The following is a 23,613-nucleotide window of genomic DNA, read 5'->3' as shown; positions in this document are numbered from 1 at the left end:
TGCCCACCAGTAGGTGTAGCTTCTGTAGGAGTGACTATTCTGACTGATGAAAATGGGAAGATCTGAGTATGCATGAATTGGCCCAGTTCCATGTGGAAAGAACACATTGTAATGGCCAAGACCTGCGTTTCAAAGCAAGTGTGGAAACCCCTAAGTCTCTACACAGGACGACACGGTGGAATTAAGGTATCAATTCCGGGAAAGCATTTTGCTCAGCAGACCCAAATTCATTCTTGAGTGGACTGTCTCAAAATCAGGATTTGGGGAAATCTCATTGTGATTATGGATGCAAGAAGCCTAGCAAATAGAAAGCTAACGTCTTACCATCATTAGTTTGATTCATGTGTCTATTCCTCAAATACTCTGAACTTTGGAAGATAGAGACGAGAGTTATTTACTGGATAGGAAGATTGGAGGCATATCAGAGAGGGCCTCAAGTGACAAACTAAGGATTGGGACATTTTCAAGAAGATTTATAAGACTATTTGAAGACAGAAAAGGGTATTATTGTTGCAAAGGAGGTTTTCCCCCTTCAAACCCCTGGCTCTGGGTAGACTCATTTAAACCTCAAATGTTCATTTGTGCCTCAGGCATCAATGATGGGCATGTATGCGGTCTATTACTCATCCAGCTCTGATGGGTTCAGAGGCAGGCGCCTGCCCTGAATTTCACACCAGACGAGGCGATCTGAGTTTAACACTTTGGACCTCAGACTTCACAACATAGCTTCTATTCCTCAATGAATACTTGAGATGTTTTCGCCCACGCTTCTTATTCAGTTTTGTTAATTACTTTCACATTGAGGAAATTTGCCCAAAGGCTATTAGAAAGTAATAGAGGGATAAGAACGATTACCGATTTAAATAAATAAACATTATTGATATTCTCTTCTGGTGTGTAGTTTGCCATATTGTTTTAGCAAATGTAAAATACCTAGGAGATTTTTCATATTTTTATTCAAGACCTGATTCCTCTAATGCTGGTGCCCTCAACTTCCATTGTTCCCTGTAAAGAAGAACTTCGTCCACTATCCCCAGGCTTTTACACCCCTCACTGTGGGGAAAGGACACGATCCTTTGGATATCACATCAGGTCATTGTGCTTGCTGGTCCCTCAGCCTGGGGTACTCTTGACCCCCGGTCTTCATTGCTGGCTTTCTATCATATTCCATGACACTGTTTTCTCTTCTTGATATTGTATGAGATTTTTCTCATGTCATCACTTACTCACTTATTTATGGTAGAAAACCACATGGAAAAAGAGAAGCCACTGTATGCTCAGCCCGGAAAAGTGCCTGGTAAGTATGTGATGAAGAAATGCCCCTGGGCCTAGAAAAGGAAATCTGTTTCAGCTTTACACGAATTCTAGATTAACGGCTAAACAGGAAAAGAAGTCCAGTGGTTTCTCTGCTCTGAAATAACTTCTGGAGTAGTTGAGGAGAGACAAGAGTTAAGAATAAAATCAGTCAGCTTACAAAGCAACAAAATTGTAAATACCTGAAAGAGAGACCAAGCATATGTGCTGATACAGACATTCGTCTACAGATGTCTCGGGTTAAACATGAGCTGGAGAAACTACCATTTTCCAGAAAGGCTGTACCAGTTGGAACACTTACTCCAGTGGATTGAATCACTAATCCTGGAATTTCAGGCACAAGTGCAGTTTTATTTGAGCTAGGATGTCAGGGAGAGGTGAGCAGAGGGAAAGAAACTCTCTTAAGAATAGGACTTGAGTGCTGGGATTGCTCTTTGGGTAGATGCCGATGTGCATGTTACAAACTGGAAAATCAATGACCATTGAGCTTTCCCGAACCCTGCTCCTAAGGGGGGACTCTTATATGGGGCCTTAATAATCATACTTTCAATGAATAGTAATAATAATAATAATAATGGTAGTAATTACAATTACAAGAGCAGCTGTTCAGTTTCTAGGTAAAAGTATTTGGCAAGAGAGAAATTTAGAGTTGTTTTTTTGGTGTGTTTGTTTTAACTTACTACAGATGTAATTATTCTCATCTCAGTTAAGCAGTCACCTCAGATGGATGCCTGGCTGGCTGGGAGGGAAAAGCATGTGACTCTTGGTCTCAGGGTCATGAGTTCGAGCCCCACGTTGGGTGTAGAGATTACTTAAATAAATAAATAAACTTTAAAAAAGAAAGAAAGAATGTCATCAACTGCTCTATCTCTTTGGCAGATAAACTCTTCAATTCCTCCTGCAATCTGGCAGAATCCTTGAATGGTCTACACACAGTTGGACTTTTTCACACTTCCTGATTCGGGAAACGTCTGGAGAAGTCCCTTCACAAGCTCAGGAATGCACTGAGTGAGAAGATAGCACCGCGGCAAGACTCAGATATGATGGATGCCCATTGCATGGTTTGGGAAAGTTGTTTTCCATGGGAGATGTGGTTCAGACAATCATTTATCATAACCTGTGGCTCCACTTCGTGCCCCCACCAACTCACCTCTAATCAGGTCTGTCTGTCCACCATGGTAGAAAAGCAGTGGTTTGGACCCAGATAGCCCTAGATTCAAACTAGTCACGTCGCATTGCAGAGGCTTGGTCTCTCCATTTGGGGAATAAGAAAAATAGTGTCATGAAGGCTGTACTACATATAACTCTCCTGCTGCATAGCTGGTGTTCAATAAACATCACCAACTGTCATAAGCTTCGGAGAGGAAAAATGCAAGGATGAAATCCTTCGTTCATCCATTTCTCTTGGTTGGCCATTCATATTTCTTCTGCCTAATAAATTGCCAGAAACCCTCATTTAAAAAAAATGACAGACTGTTCTGTTTAAGTCACTGATTATGAAAACTGAATAAATCGTCTGCTTTACTCTTCCCTCCTGATTGACCCAGAAGTGAGATGCCTTGATTCTCAGCCCCAGTGGATTCTCAAATCTCACTCCCAAACAAAACCACGGACAAAGGCATAAGACTCACAATCAAGAATGTTGGGAGATTTCCCTTTTAGAATCATTGCTAGGGACTTAATAATTATTCAAATGACTTATCAAGCATGTGTCAAGTCCGTTCACGTCTTGCAAGTGATGATTTCAAACTAGCAGGGTCCCTGGCTCCTTTTGCTTCAGTGTTTGAGCTGCATTAGTGTTCTAGCTGAGGGTTTACTAAAGAAATACAAATTGGTGGCATTTAGATTACAGTTATGCAATTATGCTACATATTAGCAATCCATAGGAAAAGTGTAGAAGGGGAGCATGATGTGAATATTCCCTTAAATAAGAGTCAGGATTGTACAAGGTTTAATGTAGCATGACAAAGGTCATGCATTATCATACCCTTGCATAGCATCCTAATGTACAATGCACTTTCACATGCCACGTATATTTCACTGAATACCAACAACTACACTATGATGGAGTTATTTATAGTGCCATTTTACAGATAAAAAATTGATCCATGGGAAGACTGACATGCATGACATATAATAATAAATGGCAGATCTTGTATTTAAACTCAGGTAAAGATAAAATTCACATACCTACTAAGGCTCAGGGGCCTTAGATATAATATAATCCTTATTCTATAAGTCAACCATCAAGAAAGGTGACATACCCCTGATACACACCTACTGTGCAGAAGCACTTAGGTAAAGGCACCTTTCAATCGGTGGATACTGGGGTATCCCACCCAATCATAAAAAAGGGGGGGGGTGAAAAAGTCAAACATATCAAAGGTAGGAATGTAGTTAGGCTTCAGGAAAAGCTCAATCTAGGAATTTGAAGACTTTCTCCAGCTCATCTCTACTTCCTTAAAAAAAGTTTTTTTTTTTAATGTTTATATTCATTTATTGAGAGAGCATGAGTCAGGGGGTGGGCAGAGAGAGAAAGAGAGAGAGAGAGAGACAATTCGAAGCAAGCTCTGGGCTCCAAGCTATCAACACAGAACCTGGCACGGGGCTCGAACCCATGCACCGTGAGATCATGACTTGTGCCAAAGTCAGAAGCGTAACCAACCGAGCCACCCAGGTGCCCCTCATCTCAGCTTCTGACTCTGATGGCTTCATTTCTGTCACTGAAGTCCTGCTTCTTCTGCATGGCAAATGTCAGAGTTAACTGTCTCCTGTATCCCAGCTTCATCACTAAAAATGAGAAGCATATTTCCCCTCAGTTACTGTTTGAAAAATCCAGCTGAATGACCTATTTGCCCAATTTGGTTTGGGCGTCCGCTACTGGACAAATGAATTGTGGCCAGTGTAACAGGGCCATCTAAGAACATAGAGACTTACTCTGTGACCACACCAATGAGATATGTAAAGAAATAATGGGGCAAGAAAGCAGTGTTCTATTCTGAGAAGGGGAGAATGCTAGGTACAGCAAACAACCATCCACCTCCAAACTGTAGCATATTAGCCTAACTTGTACCTTATGGGCCATCAGCCTCATGAACCACTCTCTCCATGTCTATCACAGGTGGATCAAGCCTGTTACTTAAAGAGTAGGGAAGTAAGGAGAGGGTAGGTGAGGAGCTAGGACATGTTCCAGGTACTAAGTCATCCACATCCTCATAACAATTCTTTTTATGGAAGAGAAAACTTAGGCGCAGGTTAGCTAAATAACTTGACCCAAAGCCCAGAGCGCCTACGTGACAGAAGCAGGATTCAAACCCAAGCTGGCGGTTACAGAAGCCACTACCCCCTAAAGCCTCTCAATGAGAACAGAGAATAAGATATGACTAGCCCAAGATGGTGGAGAAGCTGTGTTTCAAGTCTGTCCTGGGGCTGACGAGCAGTCGTCAAGCAACAGAGGCTTAGGGGCCCTGCTGCTGGCCAACTGTGGGATCTTGCACAACAACTTGACATCCTTTAGACAGTGTCTTCATTACCAGGAGAACGCACTGAACAAGCTTACGCGTTCCCAGGATCTGTTGTGCCATACGGTCAACTGCATCCGAAAGTCCAGACGGGTGACTTGGGTTACTCTCCTTTTCCTAGAATAGAGCCTCTGGGTAAATCGGACGCTGTGTCTTGAGATTCTTGCCAGGCCTGCCTCCCTAGCTACGTGCGGTGCTCCCTGGGAGTGGTTAGAGAATCTCCAGTTGCTCAGCCCAACTGTGATAAACTCATGAATCAGGGTTACTGGATCTCAACGAATATGATGAGACAGGGAAAATCTCTCCAGGACACACACGCCAGAGAGGCCACAAACGAACCACTGCCTTTTTTTTTTTTTTTTCTTTTTCAAGTCATGACATCATTCAGATTCCTTTACCCTTTTTCACAATTCATGCACTCCTCCAGCCCCAACTCATCCACACCCCAATATGGCTCACATGTCCTTGCCTTCCACCGAAACCCCTAAGTCAGAACTGTCTTAAATGCTTATCCTAACGGAAGGAGCCTGGCCCCGTCTAGCTAAGAGGTGAGAAGAAGGGCTGGCTGTGGAAAGACAAATTTGATGAATGTCTGCTGCTGAATAATGCATGTGCTCTGTTTGTGAAGCTAATTAACTGAATTCACTTAATGGAAAAAACGGTGCTAAGAATTCTTTTTCTTTCAGAAAGGGCTGAGGAACTGAATAGAAAAATGCTCCCTCAACAGCATACCCCTGCTCTAAGTGTCACCGGGAAGTCACATCAAATGCTCTGAAGGTGCCGGATATATTTTTCCAATTGCTTTTTAGCTTTGTAATTACAAGGATCTAAAAACCTTGATTTGCCTTTTCAATAACTTACGGCGAAACCCCGTTGCCAGCACAGGCAAGGCAATTTCCAGCGTGCCTGTGGGACGGATTGGACTGTGAAGGAGCAGAAGGCTAGGAAAGCGATATTTCTTTTTCTCTCTCCTCCAGTGCTCTAGTTTGTCACTCATTTTCATTTCCTATTTTTAACTGCTAGCTAGTGAGCATCCAATTCGGCATGCAGGGATTGTTTTCCGATTTCAAAGCCCTGCAAGGCCACATTCAAATAGGAACGGGGACTTATTTCAGTTAAACTCTGGAGAGCATGGAAATGAGATTTTTGTTTCCCTCACTGCATGTGTATTATTCATCATTCTCTGCTATTTCGGTGAATTTTAAGGACAAGGCAACGTGTTGGTACCGTCTTTCACCATTACTCAAATGCCATTCAGGGCCTTTAATTTGTTCTTTTCTGATTCACTTTGTGCAGGATTTGTTTTTACGCTATTATTTTTTGCTTGGTTATTTCCTTTTTCCTTTTTTTTTTTTTCAATTTAATCTACCCTAAGTTTTTTTTTTTTCTTAAATAATCACCCAATGTTTGTATTCATCTTAAAATCATTCACACCCCTCAATAACTGCTTAGTCTACTGACAGTTGACTTTAATAGCACATATACTGAACTTTCAGTCTTGAAATCCACATCACTGATAGCGAATAAGGAAGCCTACGATATCTGCAGGGAGAGAAAAGCCACTGGGCCTGTCCCCAGATTTTCCCACCCGGAGTTGTCCCGCTTGACTACCTTAAGGCTCTCTGGAGGGCAATTCAAAAGCTTGGGAGACTTTTCTTATGAGCCCCAGTGGGGCTTTGAGCTCTACCCAACCCAGCTTAAACCACAAGCTGCCTCTGTCTCTTGGATCTGTGAGTTTCCTCTGCTCTTATACCAAGGGGCTATGAGCAATCAGCCAGCTATGCTATCCCCAGACTTGGGTGGATCCTAGAACAAAAGGAGTTTCCCTGGGTCTATGCCCTCTGCATGCCATTGGCCCAAACTTCCCCAACATGTGGCTACTGTACATTTTCATTCTGCGAAGAAGACGATAGGGAACAAAGATTACGTCAACATCACTTGAGAGGGTACAAAAGCCAGATCAAAGATGGGGATGCTCTCCAGAGCAGCATTCCTTCAAGGGGTAAAAATGGTCACAACTGATTGTGTCATCTGAGAAGAGAGTTGGCATGACTGTTCTTACCAGGATCCACTCAAAGGTGCCCTCATGGGTATCTACCTGATATGATATCAAAGGCCTGGGGAGATTTCCACATACAGAAAAACTGAAAAAGAGAGAAAGGCAAGAGAGAGGACAAGAGAGAGAGTGAAAACAACCCCACCCAGCCACCCTGATTACTGTAAGATCTCTACGATTTCACTAATGAGAATATATTCCTTCCAACTCTCAGCCTCCTTGGAGAGGCAGGCCTGGGGCCTCTTTTGAACATCATTAGTCACTGATTTTCTCAGTTGAAATCAGTGATGGGAGATTACTAGGCCTCGGGGCCAGGACTGGAGTGAGGCAAGCCAGGTGTCCAGGGACAAATATTTCAGGAGGCTCTCACTCTCAGGTGCTGACAGAGGAAGATAGAATAGAGACGACTGAAACAAGAGTATCCAAACTGCACTTTTAGAAAATGGGTTGGGGGCTCCTGAGTGGCTCAGTAGATTAGGCATCTGACTTTGGCTCAGGTCATGATCTCACAGTTCGTGAGTTCGAGCCCCACATCCAGCTCTGTGCTGACAGCTCGGAGCCTGCAGCCTGCTTCAGATTCTGTGTGTCTCTCTCTCTCTCTACCCCTCCCCTACTCACACTCTGCCTCTTTCGCTCTCTCTCAAAAATAAACAAACATTAAAAAAAATTTTAAATTTTTTTTTTCCACGTTTTTATTTATTTTTGGGACAGAGAGAGACAGAGCATGAACGGGGGAGGGGCAGAGAGAGGGAGACACAGAATCGGAAACAGGCTCCAGGCTCTGAGCCATCAGCCCAGAGCCCGACGCGGGGCTCGAACTCACGGACCGCGAGATCGTGACCTGGCTGAAGTCGGACGCTTAACCGACTGCGCCACCCAGGCGCCCCTAAAAAAAATTTTAAAGAGAGTTGGGACACCAGGCGGGAAAGGAAAGATGAGAACAATAAAGTGACTTATCCTAAGCATGTGCAGCAAAGTAAAGGAAACACAGATCTTCTGGCTTCTGCCTGGACTGCTTTACCTGCTTGTTTTTGAATGCTTTGGAATCCAAGATTTTTGTTTTATGCTGGTTGTTGCAAGAACGTTTTATTATCTGTGCATTTTTTGTGTGCTTTTTGACTTAATTGAAATAGCTAAGCTTTGGGGTAGGAGAGACTGGATTCCAGTTTTACCGCTTACAAATCTATGCAGCTTTGGAGAAATTATTTACCGTTCGTGAGTCCCAGTTGCTCATCTGTCAAGTGGGGCTGTCTGAGAACTGATGAGATCGTTCAGATGGGTTTAAGCAGGCATTCATTCAGCAAAGTGTATTGAATGTCTGTCTAAGCCAAGTCCTGTGCCAAGAGCTGCAGTTAAAATAGTGAGCAAAACCAACATATCCCCGGTTTTCAGTCGCGTGAAGGAAACAGAGAAACAAGATCTTTTGAGTAGATCAAACATTAATGAACACCCGCAGATGGTTTTAGGTGGACTAGATACCAATATCCGTGGAGTCACTTCTTCATAAAGGGGCGCAAGGGTTAGTTGGCATAAAGAATTATTTCTTCTTTATTCACAGGTTTCATTTTTTTCCCCCAGTGGATTAATTTAGCTTGAAACCTCACCAGGCAGACATTAGAGCTCATTGAATGGATAATGCACTTTTCGTAAATTCCCTGACATAAAGGAGTACAATGAGTCATGCTTTCAAAACTGTCTAAAGATGCATTGACACCACATGATAGTCATAACGGTTCATTTGGAGCAGTTATGTAGTCTGTTGGGTAAATAATGAAAGTTGTATAACTCACATGAATGCTGTGTTTACACAATAGACCGTAACTACTCCAGAGGAGCTCAAACAATCTGATACAAGAACATTTTATAAATGATGTAAATACAGTTCAAGTTTAAGTTAATCAAGTGAAGCAGCCCCAAAGGAGGACAGGGTTGTCGGGAAGGCCTGCAGGAGACAAGAGGAATGAAATATTTATCTCTGGTGAAAGTTTCTATCAGTTAAGCCTCCCGGCTTTCAAATAACGGGAGCCAACTTAAGCTCCCTTAATGAGAAACAAAAAGGGGTGGGGTGGGGAGAAGGGCAGGACAATTTCTTAAAAATATACAGGGGTGCTTCGCAGAACCTGAAAGTCAGCATACATCTAGGTTTTAAGGAGAAACCACAATGAGGAGAGAGAATGCTGCAAAACCCCAGAAAGTGTGTCCTGTCTGTTGTTTTCTTGAAACTTCATTCTACTCTCTGCAAATCTGCATTCTCTACGTTCTTGTCCTTGTGTCTTCCATAGCTTCCCTGTTTACTGTTCTGTTCTGTTACTGTTTCTATCCCTGGTTACTGTTGCAGCTGCATGTAGAAATAGATTCCCTGCCTCTCTAGGTCAGAGTTTCAATTTCCCAGAGAGGGAGTTTCAGTGGCTCAGTTTGAGTCACACACACACACACACACACACACACACACACACACACGTCCGCCCTACTCCCAGTAAGTTCTGCGAGAAGGCTGGGGACAGACATGGCCAACCGTGGCACATGCCTGTGTGTAACGAGAGAGTTCTCAGAGAGGAGAATGACTTCTGAGCAGGAGAGACAGTAGATAATCATCTACTCGAAGTGCTACAGTCTTGCTAGAGCCCAGGGGCAGAGACATACACTGTGACGAGACCTGAGAGATATTGAGCCTCTGTAGAGCCAGCCCATTCCTTGCTACAACCGTTAGAGAGAAGAGCCAAGAAAATTACTGGCATGTTGCCTATTTTATGACTCAACTTACCTTATAATTCTTCTTCTAGGGAAGTGCTTTTTATAACGAAGTACTCATGTCTTGGCAGTATGCACTGCAAAACAAACAAACAAAACCAAAAATTCGAAACACCAGAAGGACAGGTTTTTTGGTGTTTCCCTTCATGCCCTGTACCCATAAAAGGAACTCAATAAATATTTGCAAATTTCCATACTTTATATAGAATCCAGAGTAGAAACCTCTTAAGAGAGTAGGCACTTGATGAGTATCGTGGGATTATTATGGGATGACCATTACATTTTTAAGTGCATTATTTATAAAATTCATTAGCCTATCTCAAAGTGCTTCAGTACCTGTGTGACTTTGGCTCACCCCTGTTTTGCCAGGAAAAAATGACTGCAGACGATTTTCATCATCATAGTGTTAGGATAGTTCTTTGAATATACAACACATGTGCTCACCACCTCCTCCAACCTCAGTGGTCACCCTCTTAGGAAGCCCAGAACCTCTGCTTTCCTCTCCTTGTCTCTTTTCTTCATTCCCCTTTCTGGATGGCTCTCAGAACCAAAGAAAAAAATTCATCAGCTCACTAGTTGAGCTTGGACATGACACTTTATTTACCTTATCAAACAGTCCAGTGTATATGTAAATGGACCAGCGCCCTTTGTGGAGTGTCTGGGAGAACCCTGCTTCCTTTTCTTCCATCACAGACATAATCAGTGTCAGAAACGCCCATCAAATTTGTCGTGATACTTTGCCGAAAGTTTGTTGGTTGTTTTTCTCCCTTTATAAGAAACAAATACAAGAAAGTGTAAGAAGGAAAGCAAACAACAACAAAACACACATAATTCCACCAATCAAGAGACAATCAAGGTCAACATTTGAGTTTATTTCTTTTTGGTTATATTTATTAATAAGCTTAGCTGAGCCCACATGGTGTCAGCAGAATTATACAGGACTTTTGTCCAAGTATTAAACACCTTCATAAATATTTTAAGGGATACAACATATTATTTCTTATACAGGTTCTATCATTTTCCTAACTGCATCCTCATTTTTCATATTTATGTTTTTTGCAATGATTTTGATGTATATTACCAAATTATCTTTTACAAAGATGGTATAAATTAATATTCCCACCAGAAAAACCCCCTCACATGTACTGACTACTGACTAGAAATTTAAAATGTAAAATGTCCTGCCCTTATTTTAATGTACAGTTCTCTATGTTACATTTCATGTATTTATTAACCATCTTATTGCTTCTTATATTATTTATGCCTGTATCTCTCTATATAATTGATATTTTTTTTAATTTATTTTTTTATTTTTTGTAATTTACATCCAAATTAGTTAGCATATAGTGCAACAATGATTTCAGGAGTAGATTCCTTAGTGCCCCTTACCCATTTAGCCCATCCCTCTCCACAACCCCTTCCGTAACCCTCAGTTTGTTCTTCATATTTATGAGTCTGTTATGTTTTGTCCCCCTCCCTGTTTTTATATTATTTTTGTCTCCCTTCCCTTATGTTCATCTGTTTTGTCTATTAAAGTCCCCATACGAGTGAAGTCATATGTATTTGTCTCCCTCTGACTAATTTCACTTAGCATAAAACCCTCCAGTTCCATCCACGTAGTAGCAAATGGCAAGATTTCATTCTTTTAGATTGCCGAGTAATACTCCATTGTATATATATACCACATCTTCTTTATCCATTAATCCATCAGTGGACATTTAGGCTCTTTCCATACTTTGGCTATTGTTGATAGTGCTGCTAGAAACATGGGGATGCATGTGTCCCTTCAAAACAGCACACCTGTATTCCGGGGATAAATGCCTAGTAGTGCAATTGCTGGGTTGTAGGGTAGTTCTATTTTTAATTTTTTGAGGAACCTCCATACTGTTTTCCAGAGTGGCTGCACCAGCTTGCATTCCCACCAACAGTGCAAAAGAGATCCTCTTTCTCCTCATCCTCACCAACATCTGTTGTTGCCTGAGTTGTTCATGTTAGCCATTCTGACAGGTGTGAGGTGGGATCTCATTGTGGTTTTGGTTTGTATTTCCCTGATGATGAGAGATGGTGAGCATTTTTTCATGTGTTGGTTGGCCATCTGGATTTCTTCTTTGGAGAAGTGTCTATTCATGTCTTTTGCCCATTTCTTCACTGGATTATTTGTTTTCTGGGTTTTGAGTTTGATAAGTTCTTTATGGATTTTGAATACTAACCCTTTATCTGATATGTCATTTGCAAATATCTTCTCCCATTCTGTCAGTTGCCTTTTAGTTTTGCTGATTGTTTCCTTCGCTGTGCAGAAGCTTTTTATTTTGATGATGAGGTCCCAGTAGTTCATTTTTGCTTTTGTTTCTCTGGCCTCTGGAGACGTGTTGAGTAAGAAGTTGTCACGGCCAAGATCAAAGAGGTTTCTGCCTGCTTTCTCCTCAAGGATTTTGATGGCTTCCTGTCTTACATTGAGGTCTTTCATCCATTTTGAGTTTATTTTTGTGTCTGGTGTAAGAAAGTGGTCCAGGTTCATTCTTCTGCATGTCGCTGTCCAGTTTTCCCAGCACCACTTGCTGAACAGACTGTCTTTATTCCATTGGATATTCTTCCCTGCTTTGTCAAAGATGAGTTGGCCATACGTTTGTGGGTCCATTTCTGGATTCTCTAATCTGTTCCATTGATCTGAGTGTCTGTTCTTGTGCCAGTACCATACTGTCTTGATGATTACAGCTTTATAGTATAGCTTGAAGTCTGGGATTGTGATGCCTCCTGCTTTTGTTTAGAGTGAGTACTGAAATATATGAATTTATTGCCATTATAATGCCTGTCGAGTTGGAGTTTCTGGTGGTGTTCTCTGGTCCTTTCTAATCTTTGTTGCTTTTGGTATTTATTTATTTATGTATTTATACCCTTATTTATTTATTTATTCATCTTGTCCCCCCTCAGAGAGTCCCCCTTAAAATTTCTTGCAGGCCTGGTTTAGTGGTCACAAACTCCTTTAATTTTTGTTTCTCTGGGAAACTTTTAATCTCCCCTTCTCTTTTGAATGACAGCCTTGCTGGATAAAGAATTCTTGGCTGCATATTTTTCTGATTCAGCACATTGAATGTATCCTGCCACTCATTTTTGGCCTGCCAAGTTTCTGTGGATAGGTCTGCTGCAAACCTGACCTGCCTTCCCTTGTAGGTTAGGGACTTTTTTTCCCTTGCTGCTTTCATGATTCTCTCCTTGCCTGAGTATTTTGCGAATTTGACTATGTTATGCCTTGTTGATGATCGTTTTTTGTTGAATCTAATGGGAGTCCTCTGTGCTTCCTGGATCTTGATGTCTGTGTCTTTCCCCAGGTTAGAAAAGTTTTCTGCTATGATTTGCTCACGAAGAACCCTTCTGCCCCCATTTCTCTCTCTCTTCCTCTTCTGGGACCCCTATGATTCTGATGTTGTTCCTTTTTAATGAGGCACTGATTTCTCTAATTCTTAACTCGTGCTCTTTGGCCTTAATCTCCCTCTTTTTTTTCTGCTTCATTATTCTGTATAAGTTTGTCCTCCATATCCCTGATTCTCTGTTCTGTCTCATCCATCCTTGCTGCCACGGCATCCATTCGTGTTTGCAGCTCAGTTATAGCATTTTTTTATTTCATTCTGACTAGTTTTTACTCCTTTTATCTCTGCAGCAAGGGATTCTAATCTATTTTCGACTCCAGCTAGTATTCTTATTATCGTGATTCTAAATTCTGGTTCAGACATCTTGCTTGTATCTGTGTTGGCTAAATCCCTGGCTGTCATTTCTTCACGCTCTTTCTTTTGGGGTGAATTCCTTCTTTTTGTCATTTTGAAGGGAGAAAAGGAATTAATTAGGTAGAAAAATGAAAATTAAAAAAATATTAAAGTTAAAAAATTGAACATACACACACAAAGTCACATAAATGATGCTAGATCCTAGGTTTGTTTTGGTCTGGGTGGTGAAAGTGGTTTGACTGATTAGAGAAAAAAATGGGGGAAAAAAAAGGAAATCGTTTGAGATTTTGAGAAAATGAATACACTGAAGTAGACTAAATGGAGATGATGGGAGTAAAATAGAATTTGAAGAAATTTACACAAAAGTAAAGAATATAGTAGAAAAAATAAAGAAAAATATTTTCAGGAAAAATTAAAAAGAAAAATGAATTTTTTCTCTTTCTGTATTCAAGAAAAAGAAAAGAAACAAAAAAGAGAAAAAAGAGAAAAAAGGAAATCGTTTGAAAATTTGATAAAGTGAATACATTGTAGTAGACTAAAATAAAATGAGGGAAGTAAAGTAGAATTTGAAAAAATTTACCTAAAAGTGAAAAACATAGTAAGAAGAAATTAAAGAAAAATATTTTTAATAGAAATTGAAAGTAAAAATGAAGTTTTTCTCTTTCTGCATTCAAGAATAAGAAAAGAAAGAAAAAAGAGAAAAAAGAAAAAAAAAAAAGGAAATCGTTTGAAAATTTGAAAAAGTGAATACACTGAAGTAGACCAAAATAAAATGATGGAAGTAAAATAGAATTTGAAACAATTTACACAAACGTAAAACAAATAGTAAAAAAATGAAAGAAAAATATTTTTAATAAAAATTGAAAATAAAAATAAATTTTTTCTCTGTATTGGAGAAAAAGAAATGTAGTGCAAAAGAGAAAAAAAGACAGAAAATTGAATAGATGGACCTGCTAACAGATTGAAGTAGGACTGAAATTGCTTCGTTTTCCCCTAGAAGTCAGACTATGAAGCGCTTTATAGTCCATGAACTAAGCAGGCGGTGAGAAGTGTGTTCTTGAAGAGAGAGGTTGGCGCAGTTGGGCGGGGCTCAGTGTAACGGTTCCACGCTCCACTAGATGGCGCTGCTGGCCTACTGGGGCGGAGCATTGCGGTGCTGGTAGGTGCGTATGCGCATCTGCGGGAGTGGTTAAGATGGCACCACCCAGCCACCCAGGCTGTTCTCCTGGGTCAGCAATCACGCACCCATCCTCTGTCATCAGCTTTCGTCCACTCCCTGCTCTTTCACTCTCCGTGACCAGGTCCCAGGCAGCACCTCTCTCCCGAGTTTGTCTCAGATGCGGCTGTTTCCCCCCGCCCTTTACTTCCGAAGGACTGTGGCTTCGACCAGTTCCACCCCTCTGTGGGAGGGTCTCACCGAGCAGTGGCTGAATGAGCAAGGGCCGAATGTAGGCCGCACCCAGGAACGCTTGCTGGACCCTGCTGCTGCCGGTGCCCTGAGACTGTGGCCAGGTGCCACCCGCCCCAGAAAAAGTTCACGAGACAGTGTAGCAGCAGGGATTATGGAAAATCACAACACACCTCTGGCGCCAGGCTTCACCCTTAAGGACCTTGTTCCAGCACCAGCGAATGTGGCCGCCTTCTGGGGTCTGCTGGGACCAGGTGGCTTCAACAGTCTCTACCAAATGTCCTTCCAACAGTGGAGCCGCTTTTCCCTGTGTGGACTGAGAACTTCCCGGACCCCACTCTGCTCCTGGGGATTCACCCTTCCCACCAGAGCACCGCCAGGTATGGAGCCGCGGAGTTGCAGCCTTTGCGCTCCCCTTGTTTACAGTCTTAATGGAATTTAAACCCTCTCCTTTCTCCCTTTTTGGTTTAGTCCCTGCGGCTGTTTCCAATTTTCCACTTTCTCTCCAGCTGCTTTGGGGGATGGGTGCTTTCCCCCGTATTCTTCCCCCCCACCTCCGGCTCCGTCCTTTCTCCGCCCTTAAAAGCACCTCCCTTCCCGCGGCGTCTCGCTCCCCAAGTTCACCTCTCCGTGCCGCCTACCTGCTGAATTCTGTGGTTCAGGTTGTGCAGATTGTTGTGTGAATCCTCAGATCAGTTTTCTAGGTGTGCGGGATGGTTTAGTGTTGGTCTGGCTGTATTTCATGGACGTGAGACACACAAAAAACTTCCATGCTGTTCCGCCACCTTGGCTCCTCTCTCTGACCAAGTCATTTTACATTGGAAACCCTCCTCCAACCTCTGGAAATTCCAATCTTTCTTTTCTTCTTTTTACCCTTTGCTCACTGGTGTCTGATACGTAGTAGGTCCTTATGAAGTATTTGTGCATCTGAATGAATGGATGTAGATATATTCCCTGCTAAAACCCAGTCTGCGCCTATAAAAACAGTTCAGGGCAATTTGTAGAGACACCTATAGCCCATGCCTGTAAGAAAATAGCTGCATAATCACCATGGAAGCTACTATAAACAGAGAGACTTGAGTTTATGAAACATTGAAGCTTAAGACCTAATTTTCCTGCCCTGATTGATCCAATAACTTCTTGTCTCCATGGGTTCCACGGTTTATTTCAGTCTCTGAATATCAGTGCTTACAGCTATCTATCCAGATTCCCAGTTGATTCATTCATTGGAAGTTTAATGAAATAATAAATAACATTTCTCTCTTGCCTTTCTGAGTTCAAAAATAAGGAATAGGTAAATGAATTAATGAGATGTATATCAAAATATCAACTCTATTTACAGCAGAGGAGAAAGCAGCTCAAGGCTATCACTATAATCGGGTTCCTGATGTATCCCCCGTTCCTTTGTATTTGTTTATTAATAAAGTTCACCACAACTCTGTAGGTCAATTTTAAGACTTTAAAGTACTGAGTCCTGAGGAAAGAGGACTTTATGTCTTGGTGTGTGGGGAGGGGGAGTGGTTGGAAGTAAAGATAAATTTTATCTATTGCTAGCTTTCACTATAGGGACAATTTGTGTTTTTTTTATTTTTAATTTTTTTTATGTTTATTTATTTTTGAGACAGAGAGAGACAGAGCATGATGCACGGGGGAGGGTCAGAGAGAGGGAGACACAGAATCTGAAACAGGCTCCAGGCTCTGAGCTGTCAGCACAGAGCCCGACGCGGGGCTCAAACTCACGGATTGTGAGATCATGACTTGAGCTGAAGTCGGACGCTCAACCGACTGAGCCACCCAGGCACCCCACTATAGGGACAATTGTAAACAATGGATCTTTAAGAATTAGTTTCCATAGTGTCCTTGGTGACATGAGCCAGCATATTCCATCAAATAAGAGAATCTTGTCAACTACGTATGGTCTTGATTTCTTTATTTTTCTACTTTTATATGGCTTCCAAAAGGGAGAAGAGGAAAGGAAAGATACCACTCCTGTCAGTTCCACTAGCTAATTATTTTCTCCTTCTCCTCATCCATCGTTCTCTCCTTCTTCTCTTCCACCTTTTTTATTCTCCTTCCTGACTGCAGTATTTTCCTTTTTTGACCTAAGGAAAAGAGATCTGAAACTTTTGATAACTTGAATTTCCCTTCCCTCCCCTTCCCTGCCCTTCCTTCCCCTCCCCTTCCTGCCTCTCCTGTCTTTTGCTCTCCTCCATGCACTCTCTGCTTGGGTTTTGGGTAGTTGTAATTTATTCCACACTTCATGAGTTCAGATGCTTTAAAGTTGGTTGCAAAGAGTTGTGTTTTCTTATTTCCCATCATCTTTTCCTAGGATGATAAGTTCTAAAATTCTTTTTTTTTAATGTTTATTAATTTACTTTGAGAGGGAGAGAGAGTACACAAGTGGGGGAGGGGAAGAAAGAAAGGGAGAGAGAGAGACAGAGGCAGAGAGAGAGAGAGAGAGAGAGAGAGACAGAGAGAGAGAAAGAGAGAATCCCAAGCAGGCTCCACATTCTCAGCACCTGATGCAGGGCTTGATCCCATGAACCTCGAGATCATGACCTGAGCCAAAATCAAAATCAAGAGTTGAACGTTTAACTGAATGAACCACCCAGGTGCCCCTAAGTTCTAAAATTCTTGAGCCAGTGAATCCCTGACATATAAACAAAGACTAGGGAAAGCACCCTGTGACTGAGGCATTTTAATAGCTATGGTAATCCCAGCACCAAATGTTTTCTGTCGCCTTCTCTGCAGCTGACTGCTGCTTCAGATACGATTGGTTCATGAAATCATTTAAGATTCAGTTCCAAAGCACAGGCATGGTTGATATTTCTAGACATGTCCCTGATATAAAAACATTCAGCGTTTCTCATTTAAACATTTATGAAAGATCCCAAGCATGTTAGCATTTTTATGGTCTCAGCAGTGATATTTATAATGTTACCAATTTTCACAGATTGAGGAAATGTTTATCATAAAATGTAAAACACACTATGGAATATGTATATGGCTAAGCATCTGATAGCAAGAGACATAACCCCCTCACCCTGCATTTAAATCCCCACTCCCATTATAGGCTTACATTATGCATTGACCCACTCCTTTTGACCTCTTTAAAGCTATGGACAAACTCAAATACCTACAGACATCAGAGAGGTAATATAAATGAGAGAGATGTTTGAATACAAGAAAACCAGCAGAACAAAGTTGAAGATAAACAGTAAGTCCCTGCAGTCTCAGAGATAGACTAAAGAGTGGTAGAGATTGTGGTGTATTAGAAACCACATACCCTGTCTAAAGGGAACAGGATACTCTCTGCATTGTTACCTGGTAAGAATATAGCCATGCATTGCCAGATCTTCCAAATTTTTTGGAGAAGCTTGACTTTGGATATTGATGTAGAATATTCTATTAGCCCAAGTGCTATCTTACTCAGATAACTTAAAAGCACTGTGTGGAACGAAGATCGTCTGAAGAGTAGAATTGGCTCAAAAAAGCTACAGCTTTGTTGTGGAACAATTGAAACCCACCGTCTCTGACGATTCTATTGCTTTGCCATGGACTCCAAAGTCATTAATTGACTAATGAAGGAGAAGCAAAAATAAGAAGGAAATAAGATTTAATTGGAACCTGCTATGGTCCAGGCAGAGTGCAATTACTTCAATACCATTTAGAAAATGTTGGTTGAGTATATACTTCATGCCAGACACAAGGCAAAATTCTTGGGATGTACCAGTGAACAAAAGAGACAAAATCTCTAACCTCATTGAGTTCATTCTATCTACAGCTCCTATTGAATGTCAACTTCAATCCTGAAGAGAAGAAGTGTTATTAGCATCAAGTTTTAGATCGGCCAAAAACTGATGGAAAACACGTTTGAACCCAGTTGAGCAAGACTTCAAATCCTTATTTGTTCCCACTGTGCCAAATTCCATGCTAGTGCCCAAGACAGAGGAGATGGGGAGATGGCCTTCGAGATAAAGTGGTTTTTATGTGTATTGAGGGAGTGGGGTCTCACTGAGTTACAAATGACAGTTGACCCTTGAACAATGTGGGGGTTAGGGCCACTGACCTCCCCACCCCCAGCCCCTGTGAAGTAAAAAACTTCCTATAACTTTTCACTCTCCCAAAACTTAACTACTTAACTCTTAACAGCCTACTATTGACCAGAAGCCTTACTGATAATGTACACAGTTGATAACACATATTTTGTATGTTATATGTATTATACATTGTATTCTTATAATAAAACAAGCTAGAAAAAAACCATTAAGAGAGTCATGAAGAAGAGAACACACACGTATAATACTGTACTGTATTAACTGAAAAAAGTACACATGTAAGTGGGCCATGTAGTTCAAATCTATGTTGCTTGAAGGTCAACTGTACATCTCGCAACTGTAATAACAATAGTCATATCAGCACACATTTATTACGGATATTCTTGGCTCAGTACTGTGCTAAGTACTTTTCGTATACTAAATTTTACTGCAATAGTATTGTTAGGTAACTACTATTACTCTCATTTTAGAGATAAGGTAACTGAGGCTTAAAAAGAATAAAAAATCTACTCAGGCTCACACAGATAATCAATGGTATATATCCAATTCAAGATCAGATGTGTCCTGATCCAAAGCTTGTGCTCTAAAAGCCAGCTCTACTCTGAGTCCCATCATTCAGTCCTTTTGAGATCAGCAAAGACAGTGCAGTGAAAAGCTACACACTAGAATGCAAGTTTGATACACTATCATTACCCATTGGCAGGAAGCCCATGGCAAGGATCCATTCTTAAAGAGTGTGGTCAGGGATTTGAACTCTGCCCTGCTCAGTATGAAAAGCATAACAGCAGGAAAACCAAACCCTTCTTTCCCCCCTGCTCCAAGTCTTTAGTTCATAGGCTGCCTAGCAGTCTTGGCTGTTGTCCATCCTTGTGCTTTCTCTTACTGATAGAGCCGGCCATCTCAGGAAATTCAGTAGACCACGTAGATATCAAGGAAACCCACTAAGCCAATTATAAGTGGGAGAAGTCATGATGTAGACTAGTTGCATTAAAGCCACCTGTTCTTTGCATAATATACACACAGCTAATAATTATTAGCAAGTAATTTACCTCTAATTTGAGTGAAGCTGGGAAAATATTTGGGCTATTTATAAAGAAATGCTTTCTCCTTTTCAAGTTTTTATAAATAAGTACTGAGTTCTATAGATTATATAGTAAACTCTTTATCTTCTCCTATAAGTCTGTTTCTTGTTTTCTGTTTTCTCCTCAGTAAATTCACCTAGTCACCCAAGCTAGAAATTTGATTTTTTTTTTTAAATTTGCCTCTACTTTAGTCCTTATATTAATCATCAAGGCCCTTTTAGGCACCTCTGAAATTTCTTGAAATTTTTTGTTCTTCTTCATATCTGCTGTCTTTGGCATAGATTGGTCTCATAATCAACTGCATGAATGATATGATAGCCTGCATATTAGTTTGTCTGCTTTCATTTTTTTCAACATGATTGGTTTCAAGACATGTTAGAATATGATTCTGTTCTGTTAAGACCCTTCATGAGTACCTTATGGTCTATAAAGTTCAAACTCCTTTACCATGCATAATGTTTAAGTCCATTTATTCATTTAAACTTTTATTAAGCTTCTGTTTACTACCTAGAGAAAAAATAATAAAAAAGAAGAATTTCCTGTCATTGACAGAAACTACCTAGAGTCTAGTGGAGGACTTGTATATATAAGGACATATACAATATGTATAATAGGTGTAGTTAGAAGTTTGTTTGAGGTAGTATAAGGGTTTAATGAAGGAGTGGTTAATTCCTGTGGGGTATAACTGTTAGTTGATCTTGTAACATCCATTCTGTAATTTTCCATAATCCCACATCATGCTGCTCTTGGGTTTAGTCACAGAAAATGTGATATAGGTTAAGCCAAATCGTTTTTTCTTTGTCCCTGGTCTCAGACAATGGTTTAGGGATGCACTTATGAACTTGGCTGGTCAAACAAAAATGAGTGTTGGGACTTCTGTAGGAGGCTCTGGATCAGAGATGCTCTGTTTCTTTCTGGACAAGGAAGCATGATAAGCCAGGACTTGCTGGCAGCCATTTGGAAAATAATATGGGAGCCAGGTCAAGATGAAACTTGATTTTGCTTGAAAAATCAAGCAAAAAGATGATAGGAAATGTATCTTTAATGATGCTGTTGAGCTGGGGGATTAAGTATTCTTAAACTCTGCCCTAATTCTGAACTTTTTAGTTAGGTGAGACTCCTTATTGTTTGGCCAAAATTATATATAATTTTGCCTCCAGTTTTTAATTCCTCTTCTCTTGGAAACTGTTGGGAACCTTACTTTTTCAGCTTAAAGAAGACCTCGTATCTGGTCTAGATTCCTTCCTGTGAGGCCTACTTAATTCTTGCCAGCTATGTTCTTATGTGTTGAAATGTCTACTTTTTGCTTTAGGATTCTCATTACTAAGACCAATCTTTCTCTCTCTCTCCCTCTCCCACACCCTCCCTTTAACCACATGCACTTTCAGATGGACTGTGCTGTTTGCGCTTCCTTAAAATCAATTCTTCACACTTTATCTTTGGGAAACTACCCCTCTCTTATTCTCAGTCTGTATAATGTTGGTATCTGTGACTGTAGCCTATGAGTCTAGGAGAGCTAATTAGTGGCTAATGAGCTCACTGTGTTTCTCTGGTTCCAAATATTAGGTTAGCAGGGGATCTGTGGCCACTCCTGGTCAATATGAATGAATAAGCACCCTCCCTGGTGTATCAGTCAGGGCCCAGTCAAGAAAGATTAATTGATAACTTGATAATTATAATAATTTGATAGTAAAAATATAATTTGAAAAGGAAAATTTACTATAAAAGATTGTTAATGATAAAAAGAGGTAGAAAAGAAATCTAAAGCACATCCTAGGGCTGAAGGAGGATACCTAAGGAACAAACAAACTTGGTAGGTGGGAAACTCTCACCAAGGCCAGGATTCAGGCCCCACTGGAGAGGATGTGATTGTAGACACTAGATGGTGGAGAGGTTCCTTAGGTTGCTCAGACCAGAGCTGGCTCAAAGTTGGTGGAACATGGCCGGTAAGCAGAGAACCACCAGTTGGGAGTGCTCATGAAATCACCAGGAAGCTGCCTACAGGAGTTGCTGTGGAATCTGCTGTAAATCAAGCTGGAGTAGAGTGGAGGTAGGGTTTTAGGGCCCAATGAAGACACCGGGGAGCTGTCACCAGAAAGCTGATAGCAAGTGAGCTATGGCACGTATAGAACTCACTCTGAGGATGCCTGCTCTGTCACTCCCATAGCTTGCCTGGAAGCTCTTCAATATGAGTTTGTTCTAAGGATCTCACTGCTGGGAAGCCACCTAAGGAGGTGAGTTTTGCTGAATGTCTCACATGCTAGCACAGCACAATAGCAGCAAGAAAAAACCAAGCATACCGGAACTAGGAAGAGAATCCCTTTACTTTTCCAGGGTCCCTCCAGCACCTTCTACTGACAAAGCTTAACATCATTCTAGCTGGAAAGGGGAAAATGTTCCAATTATCACAAGAAGGGCAATGAAGCCTGGCTTTGTAGGTAAGAGGCTATAATGAATCGCTGTCACATTTGGAATTTTTATTATAATATGAAAAAAGAGAGGCTCCCTGATGTCTACGGATGATCACTCAGAGCAAAATGGTGGCTATTTTGCCAACAGGAGGGAAAAGTTCACCTTAGAATAAAACCAGCACAGAAAAAAACAGAGCTGAGAGATGAGGAAAGGCAAGTCGTTACAACATTGTTTGAGTACCTGGATCCATCCATGCCTTCAATCCACATTGAGGAGGAGCAAAATATGTGACCCTAAAATATGTCATTTGGCACGTGGATTATTTTGAGCTGAAGGCAATCAAGAATCAGCAGACTCAAGGAAAACTTTTATCTTCTCCTTTAACTACCCGAAAGAAGAACTATTATCAAAAATAACTTTTTACGGGCGCCTGGGTGGCGCAGTCGGTTGGGCGTCCGACTTCACCCAGGTCACGATCTCGCGGTCCGTGAGTTCGAGCCCCGCCTCGGGCTCTGGGCTGATGGCTCAGAGCCTGGAGCCTGTTTCCGATTCTGTGTCTCCCTCTCTCTCTGCCCCTCCCCCGTTCATGCTCTGTCTCTCTCTGTCCCAAAAATAAATAAACGTTGAAAAAAAAAATTAAAAAAAAAAAAACTTTTTATCTGAAAGACCTATCTGTATAGAAGGGCGAACATCTAATTATCAAACATTTGCCTTTCTTACCATTCTGTGAATTACCCTCTTCCTCTTTGAAGCCCCAGGCTTCTATCCCATTCCTTAGCTCAGGACAGCATATCAGCCTTGATTGACCTACTTGTCATGAGGTCTTATATTCTTATGGGATTCCCATAGGTGCGTAATTAATTTTTTTTTTCTGTTAATCTATCTTATGTCAATTTAATTAATAGACCAGTCAAAATAACCTAGAAGGAAAGAACAGTAAAGTTTTTCTCCCCTGCAACATACACTTGGACTTTTTAGTTATAAAGCTAATGAGTTTTTTCCCCTAACTAAACCAGTTTGAGCTGGACTTAAGTGGCTTACAGTCTAAAGTGTGCTGATCAAATCTTCAATAAATCCTTAAGCATTCAGATCAGTTCAGTGTTGTCTTTTTAATCTGCATATATTGTCTCAATTTTTGATTCTGGTTCCTGAACACATCATCCCAGATACCATAGTGACCTAGAATCTCCACATTTGCACAGCCCCATAAACTTCTTATGGAACATCCTCAGGCTTCCTGTGTCATGCCCTTTGCAGGTGTATCTCAGGCTTTTATGGTTCAATCATTT

The 23,613-nt window shown here is 41.1% G+C and overlaps 1 long non-coding RNA gene across 1 annotated transcript; it reads left to right on the top strand.

The window, feature by feature from the left end:
* Positions 1-5,257: 5,257 nt before the first annotated feature.
* Positions 5,258-5,673, top strand: LOC123575736. Its single transcript, XR_006700966.1, has 2 exons — positions 5,258-5,383; positions 5,522-5,673. It is a non-coding gene; the product is annotated as an uncharacterized LOC123575736 (long non-coding RNA).
* Positions 5,674-23,613: the final 17,940 nt, after the last annotated feature.

The sequence above is a fragment of the Leopardus geoffroyi genome, chromosome C2 (genome assembly GCF_018350155.1).
Source record: "Leopardus geoffroyi isolate Oge1 chromosome C2, O.geoffroyi_Oge1_pat1.0, whole genome shotgun sequence".
Lineage (NCBI taxonomy): Eukaryota > Metazoa > Chordata > Mammalia > Carnivora > Felidae > Leopardus > Leopardus geoffroyi.
This window is presented reverse-complemented; position numbering and strand designations above follow the sequence as displayed.